The sequence below is a fragment of the Plectropomus leopardus genome, chromosome 23 (genome assembly GCF_008729295.1).
Source record: "Plectropomus leopardus isolate mb chromosome 23, YSFRI_Pleo_2.0, whole genome shotgun sequence".
Taxonomy (NCBI): domain Eukaryota; kingdom Metazoa; phylum Chordata; class Actinopteri; order Perciformes; family Serranidae; genus Plectropomus; species Plectropomus leopardus.
Window position 1 is genome coordinate 16,858,799 of NC_056485.1, and position 14,458 is coordinate 16,873,256.

Consider the following 14,458-nt stretch of genomic DNA (forward strand, 5'->3'; position numbering starts at 1 on the left):
TGTTGTACAACTCATCAGTATTAAAATGAGTGAGTAAGAGTAAAAGAAAACACAAGGATTCAGTTGGTGTCACAATGTGTCTCCTGTGGCGCTGGTGGTCCTACGGCTCGACTGCTCTCGCGACCCGGGTGGGCTCTGAACCATTCGGCTGATCGGACCCAAGTGGGATTATGTGCACCTGTGGTGGTCTTGTTACATAAACCAAACCCAACATGGCGGCAACCCTCTGTGACCCAAGCTTCAGTAATGATTGTGGACACTAAGGGCTGCTTAGTCAGTAGCATCACCTTGCCGTGTTCTGGTGATATGGGGAATCAGACCCTCCCTATCTGATTGTTTCTGCTCTTTCTCTCAAACTGGTTAAATGATATGTACCTAAAATGTATTCTTTGTTGAGTAAGGAGAAAGAGGACAAGGTCATCATCACTGGATGGTGTTTAATCCATCATGTTTTTCTGAGAATACCTTCTCGAAACGTCTTTTGAACAAGTGTTGCAACTTTCACAAATTCACAGTTGCCGTTAAGAATAACGTTGGTGCCAAACATTCAAAGACAAGTATTCTACATCTTTGTGTCGTTTGTTTGTCACACCCAAAGTCTTAAGACTTGGCAACTAAAAGTTCACTTAGCACCGTCCACCTCAGTTACTGCTGCTTTGCCATACTGTTGTATACTTCACAGTGACAACAGTGAAAGATTTACCATCAAAATTCAGAGTAAGTTTTGAAATGAATATGACACCAGAGAACTAGTACTGGCAGACTTTTTCAGCTGTAGCAACCTTTCTTAATTAGCTAGTTCTATGATTTGTTCCAAAACACTGTCAAAGACAGACTTCTTAATCTAAATCCTTTTAAAACTTGAACCTGTAGAAGTGGTTTAAAGCTAAAGCTGGATGGAGATACAGACACACTCTTGTTCTCGTATTGCATTCAAAAATAGCTAGTGCTAGTCCTATAGTTATGGCAGGGATGGTAACTAAGATACAATAAAAAAGTCATTAGCATTCAGAAAAATATTGTTTTGAAATGTATTGGTAAATGTTTGGGATTTACACAGAAAAAGTAAAATATGCATTAAAAAAGCTAACATTGAAATGAAGACAAACTTGTATTGTATGTTGTCAAAAGCTTTTATTTGATCTCACTACTGTAAGACAATGCCTAAGTTGGTCACATTGTGAACACTTTGGCGATCATGACAATAAACATGTTGTAGATCAGGTGTTTAGTTGAGGTCCTTATCAGAAATGGAAGCCACTGCCTTTTGGAGATCAGCCTTTTCTTTGTCACTCAGGCTAGCCACATCTTTATCAGTGATAACAATATCATCGATTGAGACCTTGGCAAGGGCAGCATCAACTGCAGCGTCATCATTTCCTGCAGGTGTAAGAAAGACATAATTGCAGTTATTGTCCATAAAGAACATGGAAAAAAGGATTTTAAGTAACATGCAAGACATCGAAATCCACAGTATATACAGAGTTATGGCATTGCATAAATGCATAAGACATGTTTTGTACATACCACGTTACTTAAAATATTACGAAAAATGTCACATCAGTTATAAACATGTAGTTAACTTTACCTTTTGGAGCACCCTTTTGTGCCTGTGCTGCACTGATCACAGCCACGAAAGCAACAGCCAGCAACAAAATTTGGATCTTCATTTTCTGGGGAAAAAATTATCAAAATTTACAAAAATAGTATCAAATGGTATAAATACTTAGTAACAAACTCTGATGGGTTTGAGTAATCAGTGATGTAAAAGTATTGGTCTTACCTTGAGTTTGTAGGAGCTCTCAGGTCCAAACAACTTCAGCTTGAAACAGGAATATTCTGACTGTCTGATGGACCTCAAATATATACCCTTTTGACTTCAGCATGTTTGTGTACTGTGACAACAGCATCCAATAAAACGTTTCCAGGGTTTGCTAGTCTATGACAAACAATGCTCCAAGGCATGATGTAGTAGGCACATTGTAACACAAACGGTCAACTGAACCCTTGTGTTTTCTTTTACACAAATAAAGGCATCAACTGATCATGTGCTGAATGACAATAGCAGACCTGCTGATTGTGTTTCTCAGCAACTTAAATAATACGAAAAAGTATTTTGATATTATAAATTATTACATGAATCTTAAAATATTTCTGGAACTGGGCATGGTAGAGTTTTCACTCTTGCATTAAGCATATTAACTCTTTTTCAAACTTGTTAAATGAGACATACCCAAAAATGTATTATTTTGTCAAGTTAGGAGGATGAGGACAAGGGCATCGTCACTGGATGAATCCATCATGTTTTTTTGAAAAATGAGCAGGCACAAATCTTCTCAAACCATCTTTTGAAAAAGTGTTGCAACTTTCCCAAATTTGCATTGTTGCTTGTATGAATATTTTTGGTGCCAAATATTCAAAGGCAAGTATTCTGCATCTTTCTATCATTTGTTGATCACACCCAAGTCTTCAGACTTAGCAACTTTACTGTTGTTGCAATGCACTCACATAGTTTACAGTGACAGCAGTGGAAGATTTACCGGCGAAATTCAGAGCAAGTTTTGAAATAAGTCTGATATCAGAGAGCTATCGTTGGCAGACTTTTTCACCTCTAGCAGCCTTTCCAAATGAGTTAGTTCTATGGTTTATTTCAAAACACTGCCAAAGACTGAAATTTAAATGTTTTAAGCTGAATCCTTTTAAAACTTAAATCCTATAAAAGGGGGTCTTAATATTACCTTCATGGCTACACAGATCATTCTTAAATAATGAAACTAAAGCTGCGTGGAAATACAGAAACAGTACTGTTCTTGTATTGCAGTGTAGAACCAGCTTAGTGCTAGTCCTTCATTTATGATGAGGAAAGTAATAAAGATGAAATAATAAAGCAATTGAGATTCAAAAAGAAAAGGGTTTTGAAAGGTATGAGTAAATGTTTTGGGTACACACAGAAAAAAGCAAAAAGCACAAAAAAATGCAAATATTGAAATGGAGACAAACCTGTGTGGCATGTTGTCATAGGTTTTTATTTGATCCCATTGCTGTAAGACAATGCCTCAGTTGGTTTCATTGTAAATAGTTTGGCAATCGTGACGATAACCATGTTGCTGTAAATCAGGTGTTTAGTTGAGGTCCTTTTCAGTAATTGAATCCGCTGCATGTTCAGCTTCAGCTGCATCTTTGTCACTGATGTCAGCGACATCTGCGTCATTTACAACGATATCGTCAGCTTTGATGTGGTCAACTGCAGCAGCAATTTCAGCCTCATCATCATCACCTGTAGGAGTTAGAAAGATGTGAATGCCTCAATTAATAGAGAACAGGTATTCAAATTATTTTCTGTAAAGAATTGCTCAAGATATTGAAACCCAACATAGACAAAGAATTATGGCAATGCATCAATGCATGATACATGTTGTGCACATATCACATTACTTCAAATATTCTGAATTTATTACATCATAAATGGTCATCTAATTACCTTTTTCTTTTGCTTGAGCTACATAGCTCACAGCCACAAAAGCAAGGGCCAGCAGCAAAATTTGGATCTTCATTTTCTGAAAGAAATCATCAAAACCTTATACAAATACTGCCAAACAGTCCAAGTATTAAGTAGATGACTATTTGGTTGGTGTAAGAAGTGAACTAAAGGTACTGAACTCACCTTGAGTTTGCAGGAGCTCTCAGGTCCAAATGACTTCAACACGAAACAGGAGTATTCTGACTGTCTGACCAATGCACCTCAGATATATACCCTTTTGACCTAAACATGTTTGCAGACTGTGACAAGACCATCCAATGAAAAGTTCCCATGTTTGACAAACAATGCTTCAAGGAAGGCCTCCCATCAGGTCCCAGGTCAAAGGGTACAGATGACTTCGGCCCAAGACCATGAGGGGGAGGGGCCATTAAATGGTCTATGACTGACCCTTAGTAGTATATGACAAACAATGCTCCAAGGCTTATGATGTAAGGTAGAGACCTACAGTAATACCAAGGATCAACTGAAAACTTTTTTTGTATTCTAATTTAATTCACGAAAGTTAAAAAGGATAAGGTGTACAATGTGTTTGGAGGTCGTTCAGTGAAAGCACTGGTAGGTTTCTGACATTGATTTTTTTAGCTTTTGTTTTAATATTTTCACTTCAAAGCACATTTAAAGGTGCAGTGTGTGGGATTCAGGGATATCTAGTGGTGAGGTTGCTGAACTGAAAATTCTCTCATTTTGCAAGTGTGTAGAACTGCGGTAGCCGATTCGAAAACAGATATCTCTCTATATGGAAACTGGCTGGAAACAGTATTTTTTTTAATAGGGGGGCATTAAGGTGTTCTTAGGGATGGTTATGTATATCTGCATTTTAATGTCAGTTTAGTCCTATGTGTACATTTTTACAATTTTTAAACTTACAACCATCGTGAAGCTTTTTTCTTTCATCAAGGCTTTCCCTTGTAAGACAAGGCTTGCAAGCACCTTTTCATCATTTACTATAAAACTGTGTGCTCCAGTGCCTCCAGTGCCTTGGCCAACGGATGTGTCTACCTGTGTCCACCTCTTTTTAATTGCAATGCAAGATGCCGACTGTGCAGTCAGCTGCCCTTGCTCTTGCTCTTTGTTCAAGCTTAGTTTCAACCTCCGATATACACTAGTGTAAAGCCACTTTCCTAAACTTTGTCGCATCCCCAAATGGGGCTGTGTGTCTGTCAGACAGTCTGAATGCACAAGGTAACAATAGTAATGTAACGTAATGCACAGCAGACAATAGGGCATATGAGCTATCAAAATCCAGGGATATATGAATGGATTGACATGAATTAATGTGTCATTGATGTGAATAGGTGCCACATACATATTTAAAGAGGTTACTTCTCCAAACAAAATGCAAAAAAGAAGACTGAAGAGTAAATCAAGCCTCCTGGTGTGTTTACTCAGCAGAGATAACATTTCATGAAAAAAGTTGATCTACAGGAGAATAAATAATTGAATGCAATACACAATATTTGGCAGCCCCATTGCTCTATATTCCATTATATTTTGAATTGTCACTTGGCCCCTGAATTTTGTATTTACCTTTGCATAAATTGCACAATAAATTGGTACATAAAAATTCACCAGAATACAGGAAATTAGGTCTTTGATGCTCAAAATATCCTGAAGGAGGACCCCCAGACCACTGACTTCTTCTGTGTGGGATACCCTACATATCTGCTTCTCCTCCAGTAGCCTCAGACTTTTTCCTTAGTGGGCTTCTCTTGTTTTCAGTTGGAACAATTACAAATAAACTAAAAAAAAACTTGTTTTTCAAATATTTGCATTTTAACTTCTACTCTAATTTCGCTAATACCCTGAGGCTCTGGTACGTTTGCTGATTAACTGACCAACTCAGCAAACAGCTGGTTTCAGAATGCAGAAGTGGAGGGTGCAGTGTGCTCCTGAAATAACGTATTACTCTTTGATTGCTAATGATGTTTAATAACTCAATAAAAAGGCATAAAAACATATTTGAAGTGATTAATTATATCTACATAATGAACTCTACTGACATGATTGAAACAAAGTGCTCAAAATGCAAAAGGCCTTTACACACTAGGGGCCTTTTTTATTTTTTTTCCTTTCATGCGATTAAATTGCAAAAGGACCAGAATGAACTGAGCGACTGCTTCCTCCAATCTGCACAATCAGAACAGAACAAAGCAAAGACTGCATCACAAAGCCAGACTCAGCCCAGCAGACGAGCACCTGCCGACAAAAGCAGCATGCCTGAGTGAGGCCAATAGGATAATGTCAACATTAGCTGCTTCGGCACAATTAGTTGAAACTAGTTTACATCTCACTGACATAAGGTTTTCCATGAAAACTAACTATCCTTTATGTCGAACCCAGCGCCACTGCCCTAAACAGATCGTGCACATTTATACTCTAATTTAGCTTTCACAAACAACTAGACATGCAGAGAGGGAACCCTAGTATCATGCCATCATGCCACCTTGCCATTTTGTATATAAGGTATGATCACCAAATGGGGGACAGAGTTGTCTCGCCTTTATGCTGCCACAGGTGTTAGCACTCAAACGATGTCTGTATAAACAGTACAGCCTGCAGGACGGGACCATGAATCAGATGGGTATGAAAGCAGCTGATAGCCATTAGTGGCTAACTCAAAGAAGAGGTGTAAATGTCCACAAAGAAGTTAATCAATGAGATTGGAAGCTCCTAACCCTCCAAGCAGAGGACAGTCCCAGATGCCATATAACAGAGATGGTAGATTATTTTATTGCCATGTTATACCATTGTTACTAAAGCACTGCCAACGTGTCTGTCACACTAGAAGCTGACGTGTTACATGTCATGCTGCTCACACCTCTTTAATTGTGCGATGCAGGTATAGGTATAATTGTATGTAGATATATTGTGTATTTTTGCTTAATTATGTTATCAATAAACACTTTGGAAATAAACATTCTGCCTATTTAATGTTGCATAACAGTGAATGACTGCGAAAGAGTGAATTATTTGCCAAACTGCTTTCGTAAAGAACTCCAAAATCCTTCAATATCAACTACTTAAATGCTTAGTATACTATAGTTTAATTTTTATTATTGATTAGAGTTCCAGATTGATATTTTAGGATATTTTAATGAGACTGAGTTAGTTAATGGGCAATCATTTTCCTTTTTGGCAAGTGGCCAAACATGCTGATTTAAAAACAACTACTTTAATTAAGCCTTCTATTTTTCTGACATAATTTTTATACTTTTAACCATGAGCTCCAACAATAAACAGGATTGTTCTTGAATTGCAGTGTGGAACCAGTTAGCCTGCGTTCTAGATATCCATCCAACCATTTACACTCAATCAAACATCAACATAGTAAAAATGATTATGAAATATCAACATTTTAAAAAATAAAAATTATATTTCAGACAGCTTTTGCGATAATACTTGGTTTAATTTCAGCATTTCTGGAATCAAAATACAGCAATTGCACAAAAAAGGGTTTTGAACAGAAGTAAATATTCAGGGTACATACAAAGAGAAAAAAGCACAAAAAATGCAAATGTTGAAATTGAGACAAACCAGTAATTTCATGTTGTCACAGGTTTTACATCCACTTCAACTGTAAACTGTACTGTAGGACAGCTGGTTTTACAGCATAGAGTGCAAAATAACTTGATACCATTATTGTAAGACAACTCCCAGTTGGTTTTATTTTAAATCGTCTGGCGATCATGACAAAACCCGTGTTGCTGTTGAGCAGGTGCTTTGTTGGAGACCTGTGGAGGTGGAGAAGATAGAGATGCACATAAATATATAGCATACAAAATCTAAGATTTTTTTTTTTTGCCCCTGTACATTTTTTAAGAAAATAAAGTTTCCTTATGTTGTTACCTTATATTAAATCATTAGTTACTCTGGGTAATGATTCGTCTTCAGTAACACCTGAGCAGATGAACAGATGTTGCTCAAAGGACAAGTGTTTATTATGACTACAGAAAATTTAATAAATATATCACAGATGGCTCTGTGTGTACCATTTTTTTGTGGTCGCATTTAATATACTTGTCCCTATAAAAGTAAACATTAAATAACCAAATAATCTTTAGAGGACACGATACGGTGATCACTGAGCTTTGTGCTTTTTATATGCCTTGTCATCTCTGTTTGCTTTTTTGGTACAAATACATTAATTCAATTATTCATTACACGTATCTACATATCCTGTTAGACTATTCAGGATATATGTGTTGTAATCATATACACATCACATAATATGACAACATATTTCTGCAATATGAGAGGACATTATGTATACTTGTGACATACAGGAACAATGTGGTGAAGGATTCTCACCTTTCCGATCATGAAGAGTGTGTCTTGGACCCATTCTCCTCCTTGAGCACTGCATCTAAGTAAGTGCTGAACTCAGACACTGCATTTTTGAAGTCATCGCTCTTGAGAAGCTCATCTATGTCGGTGCCATACTTGGAAACTGCATCTTTAAAATCATCACTCTTGAGAAATTCTACTGCATCATCAATGTACTTGGACACTGCATCTTGGAAAGCATTGCTCGTAAGCAGCTCATCTACGTCAGTGTTGGACTCCGATAGTGCATCTTCAAGATCGGCACTTGTGAGATGCTCATCTTCATCAGTGTTGGACTCTGACAGTGCATCTTCAAGATCGGCATTTGTAAGAAGCTCATCTACATCTGTGTTGGACTCTGACAGTGCATCTTCGAGGACGGCACTCATGAGCAGCTCATCTTCATCAGTGCCGGACTCAGATAGTGCATCTTCCAGAGCGGCACTCATGACCATCTCATCTGTGGCAGCGCTGATCTCAGACAGTGCATCTTTGAAGTCAGTGCTGTTGAGCAGCTTTTCTATGTCAGCACCATACTTGGACACTGCATCTTTGAAAGCGGTGCTGTTGAGCAACTCAGCTACATCAACACTGTACTCTAACACTGCATCTTTGAAAGCAGTGCTGTTGAGCAGCTCATCTACATAAGCACTGTACACGGACACTGCATCTTCGAAAGTGGTGTTGTTGAGCATCTCATCGACATCAGCAGTGGACTCGGACAATGAGTCTACAAGGGCGGCACTCACGAGCAGCTCATCTTCATCATCACTGGCCTCCAAAAGTGCATCTTCAAGATCAGCATTTGTAAGAAGCTCATCTTCATCAGTGCCGGACTCAGATAGTGCATCTTCCAGAGCGGCATTCATGACCATCTCATCTGTGGCAGCGCTGATCTCAGACAGTGCATCTTTGAAGTCAGTGCTGTTGAGCAGCTTATCGATGTCAGCACCATACTTGGACACTGCATCTTTGAAAGCGGTGCTGTTGAGCAACTCAGCTACATCAACACTGTACTCTAACACTGCATCTTTGAAAGCAGTGCTGTTGAGCAGCTCATCTACATAAGCACTGTACACGGACACTGCATCTTCGAAAGTGGTGTTGTTGAGCATCTCATCGACATCAGCAGTGGACTCGGACAATGAGTCTACAAGGGCGGCACTCACGAGCAGCTCATCTTCATCATCACTGGGCTCTGACAGTGCGTCTTCGAGAGCGGCGCTCGTGAGCTGCACATGTACATCAGCGCTGGGCTCTGACAGTGCGTCTTCGAGAGCGGCGCTCGTGAGCTGCACATCTACATCAGCGCTGGGCTCTGACAGTGCATCTTCGAGATTGGCACTCGTGAGCTGCTCATCCACTATAGTGCTGTACTCAGACATTTCAACATTAAGAGAGCCATGTTTGAGCAACTCTTCCAAAGCCTTCATCTCATCCTCATCTTCACATGTAATTGCAACCAAAGGAAAAACAAAAAGAGAACATTAAGTCAAACTATCAGCTGTCAATAACTTACCAAGTTTTGTAATTTTAAGTAAAACCGACAAAAGCCATTAACCTAACATGAATACAGAGTTACTGCATTTCAATATATAAGATGTCTAGTGAACATACCACAATACTTTAAATATTATAGCAACTACACATCACATCAAATATGATCACCTAATTACCTTTGTCTTTTGCAGCATCCTTGTGTGTTGGTGCCGCATTTATCACAGCCATAAAGGCAAGGGCCAGCAGCAAAATTTGGATCTTCATTTTCTAAAAGAAATCATAAAAAACTTAGAAAAAACTATAAAATAGTCTGTGAGTATTTAGTAACTCACTGTATTAGGTTTGTGTAACAAGTGAAATAAAGGCACAGGACTCACCTCAGGTTTGCAGTCACTCTCAGGTCCAAACAGCTTCAACTCGAAACAGGAGTATTCAAACTGTTGGTCGAATGCACCTCAAATAAATACCCTCCTGACCTCAATATATTTGTATACTGTGATAGTCCAATCACAAGTTTCCAGGGTTTGCTGGTCTATGACAAACATTGCTCCAAGGCTTATGATGTCATGCAATGAGACATCTGACACCAAGGGTCACCTGAATGCTTGTGCTTTATTTCAACTGTATTCACCAATGTTAAATACTGAGTAGTTATAAAGTATGTTTTGAGGTCCCTCGGTGACAGCATTGGTAGGCCCCTGACATTGATTGTACAGCTGTGGTTTTAGTATTTGTTTGGTTCATATTTAATTCATAGTTAAACAAAGTTTCTCGGTTTAGAGGTATTGCGTTGACATAAGCCCACCTTAAAGAAAGAGAGTGTCACAGTAAATACATTCACATCTGCCTGATATATTCTTAAGTAAAAATACACGACAAAGTGACCTTGGCCTTTGATCTATGACCACCGTAATCTATTTAGTTTATCGTTGAGTGAACATTTGTGCTAAATTTAAAGAAAAATAATGATGAATGGATGGATGGATGGATGAATAGATGGATAAATAGATAGATAGATGGATAGATAGATAGATAGGTGGAAATTTGTGTTTGGAAGTACTCTTACCAAGATACAAGAAAAAAATAGCATTTTCACTATCAACAAATTTTTGCCCAACATGACAAAACATAACTTCTAAATTTGAGGAACATTTAAAAATTGCATACATTTCATTTAATCAAACTGTTTTTATAATGATTATAATGATTACATTTCTGGTCTAAAGAAATACTTCTATATGTGGTCCATTGATCCCAATTACTGTAATTCCAGTTGCTGCGAATCCCTCTGCTGACCAATGAAGGAATGTAACCGAGTACATTAACTCAAGTGCTGTACTAAAGAACAAATGTGAAGCAATATTATCTTACTTCAGTATTTTCATTTCTAATCACTTTCTACTTCTACTCCACTACACTTCAGAGGGATATATTGTACTTTTTCCTCTGCTTTACAAAGTAATATTTTTGCACACAAACTATCCCAGAGAAAAGGAAAATTCAAAATAAGATCACTTCTTTGTCCAGCTTATGTCTCCCAGACATAAATCAGCTCAATTTTAAAATCAATATGAGATTTTAACAATTTTCTCATATTTCTTTTAAGCCAAAAAGTGTTATGCAAGAGACAGTAAAGTTGGTGTTTGTAGAAAACTTGCAGCCCCTACCGGCCGGTAAAGAGGAGTGAGGAGTCACCTGTCAATGAATTACAACAATCAGTCAAACAGGTTTTCAAACAGTTATGAATCACAACAACCACGAGAGCATACAGTCATAAATGTGCAAACAAGATTCAAGGCTGATTGGTCCAATGGATTGGGAGATAAATTGTGGACAGACAGATAAACATACACACGCACAACCAAATGCATGATCCCCTCCAGGCTCACGCCTGGCGGCTGTAACAGATTGCTGATGCATTTATGGCTGTACTAGTCAGCAAAAGGGAACTTTCACCCAGTTAACTCCTTCCACTTTGACCGTAGTGACACGACTGCTGTTTTTATTCGTGGATAAACCCCATAATACAGGTAATTAAAATAAAAAAATAAATAAAAATTTGATATCTAAGCTTAATATTAATGCTTGGACCTCATCTGTACAATTTAATGTAATCTAATACTATGATCCTGCAATTAATCCTATTTTGATAGCTTTAAAAATTCAGCTTTTCATGACACTTAGGAAGGTGTCAGCAGAAACTGAACACTGTAAACTTCACAATAATAAGAGTTATTGTACTGGATTGTTTTAGATCTGAAGATGTACTTACTAAAATAAACTTGTAACTCACTGAACATGAATGAGACTACTAATTTTAATATGTTCTCACTTTCCGTATAAGTTTCTTTCTTCTTTTTTTTTTTTAAACTTTTTTCTCTGAAATTACTTTCATAGCCTATAAAACCATTGCTGAAAATTGAAACAACATATTTATCACTTGATCATGCACACTGTGAGTAACAACACACTGTTTAAAATGCCTAGAAGCATTGTTTGTTATCCGACTTGCATAAACACACTGAGTAAGGTAATCCTAATACAAACACAGACTGAATGCACCTTGCAGGAACTCCAGTAAATATTTATTGCAACTTTTTAAATGGCCCTCGGGATCCAAAGATAACCGACAGTTAACAAATAAATAACTGAAACGTACGCTGGAAAGCTAGCTTTTGTCTAAAAGTTAGGATACTTTTGTTTTAAAAAATGGTGAACTACAAAAAAAATCAGAAAAAAAACCATTTTGAGCACAGAGGAGACTAGGGCTGGGATATATAATTCAGCTGCCTTTTGAATGGTTTCTATTCAATTTATGCATCTTGTAAAGTGTGATATTGAGAACTACTTTTACATCTAACATCAAAATGTTTCTTCAGTTATTTATCTATTAATATATGTATTTATTTCACTGTAGTCTATTACCAGGTGCATACTAAAATGACACATCCACCTATCTCTTATCCTGTACTGAGGCATTTAGTCTTAAACAAACATCCTGAAAGGAACATCATGTTTTCTTCATTTTATTGTCTACGTCAGCCATAAGCCTGAAGGGACTCATGTGCTTGTTCATTTGTGTGCTTACTCTGCCATACAAAAAAATACTCAAAAATAATTGGGAAATAAATAAATAGAGGAATGAAAATGAGAAATAAATATAATGAGATGAAGATGAATTAGGAAATCACTGAATACAAAAATGAATGAATACAGTATATAGAATACAGAAGTAAATAATCTGTCAAATACATACATTTATTTATTTTCACATTTCTGTGCATATTTATTTTCAAAAATAAAGCTGCATAGTTATTAGATTATTAATATTTGTATTTCAAAGTTTTTTCGTTATTATGTCAATTATTTATTGATTTATTTTCTAATATGTCACTTTTGAGTGTGTGTATCTGTTTGTCAAGATACTACTTCTACTAGACCAATTAGACCATTATTTTGTGTGCATATTTATGACTTAATTTTAAAAAAAAAATAAATCTACTGACTGTTTCATTAACTGCTGAGTCATTACTAGTCCTAACATACATGTAGGGGGTGCAAGTTTTCCAGAAACTGCCTGGCTAAAAACAGCAAACCTTACTGTCTGCTGCAGATCACATATTTGATCCAGGGCTCAAACACACAGCGCCTCTTAGCAGAGGAAACCGATCTGCAGCAGGCCACAACTCCATCAAAAATAGACGAGGAGCAAATTTAATTATTTTCCAGGATGCCTCTGAAATGCTCTGGTGTAATATCACAGAATCAAAGGAAGTCTATGGTAACTGTAACGGTGCCTATAAAAAATAAAGATGATGAAAAAAAAACAACACTTTTGCTTTGCTCATGTTTCATGTATTTAAACTGTCAGAAAAACTTTGTATTAAAGCTGCCACCCCATCCAAAACAAACTTCACGTCCCTAAACAGTATTAATTTAACATCTAAAGGACGACATCAACGATAAGAAATGGGTCAAAACAAGTTCTCATTTGTCTGGGTTTTATCAGCCAGGAACTACAGTGAAAATGTGCCTGAAAAACTGGTGGTAAGCTGAAACACTTCATGAATACAGCCTTCAAGCTAACCCTTCATTTCCATGTCTCAGAGAGTAATTCAGATTCCAGTGTGGCTTTGTGCCTCTGACCTGTGACCACAAGAGGGAGACAGGCCTCTGATAATAAGTCAGACACTCACACCAGCTCACTCACACACACACACACACAAAAAATGTTCTTTCTTTCAGACCTGAAACAGCGCCTAAATTGAACTCATGTATGGCAGTACAAAATACAAGATAGCTCATTGCTTTACTTTGCCTTACTTTTTTAATTACCTGAACAGAAAAAAAAATAATATGAGGTCAGTACACGCGCTGCTTCAGTATATTTTGCAGGTTCTTGTACGTGCCATCCTTGTGTAATATTTTACACACAAAATATACTGTATGATCACCTGTTATAGGACTACAGAAGAGTAAAAAAGGAGTTGTAATTATCTCCATCCTGACCCCCTGCAACATGGTATCAGTATCAAACAAAGGAAAAAAAACAAGGGAGTAGATTTCAGTTTTTTGTTGGTGAGAAAAAAACGTACAGATAAAAACAAATACATATGTAGATCTTGTTTTTCTTTAAATGAAAGTATGTCTCTTTTACGTGATGCGAACAGTTGAGCGAGATTTGTACCCGAGGGAACATTGGTCAGATACCTTCCTCCTGTTATACTTTTATAAGCTACGTGCTAGGCTTGTTTATGTTGAAAAGAAAACCCACATTTTGAAGATGGAAAAAGATATCAGGGACTGGGGGACAGTCTTCATGGACACATTACATTTTATATTTTCGTCTCAAGTAAGCTAACGTTAGCAAAACACTAGCTACTCAGCTAGCTAGTGTATAGCTAACATCAAGTGGAGTTAGCTGGTTAGGTTCTGCCGAAACGTTACAGAGATTTCGAAAAGGACAGACAGGTTGGACATATTTGTAATATGAGATGAATTATCATTAGTCAAATCAAAGCAAATATTCCTTTTTTATATTAACACCATAAGGCTATGTGCCGCACCAAAGTAACTAATGGTTTGTATTCAGTA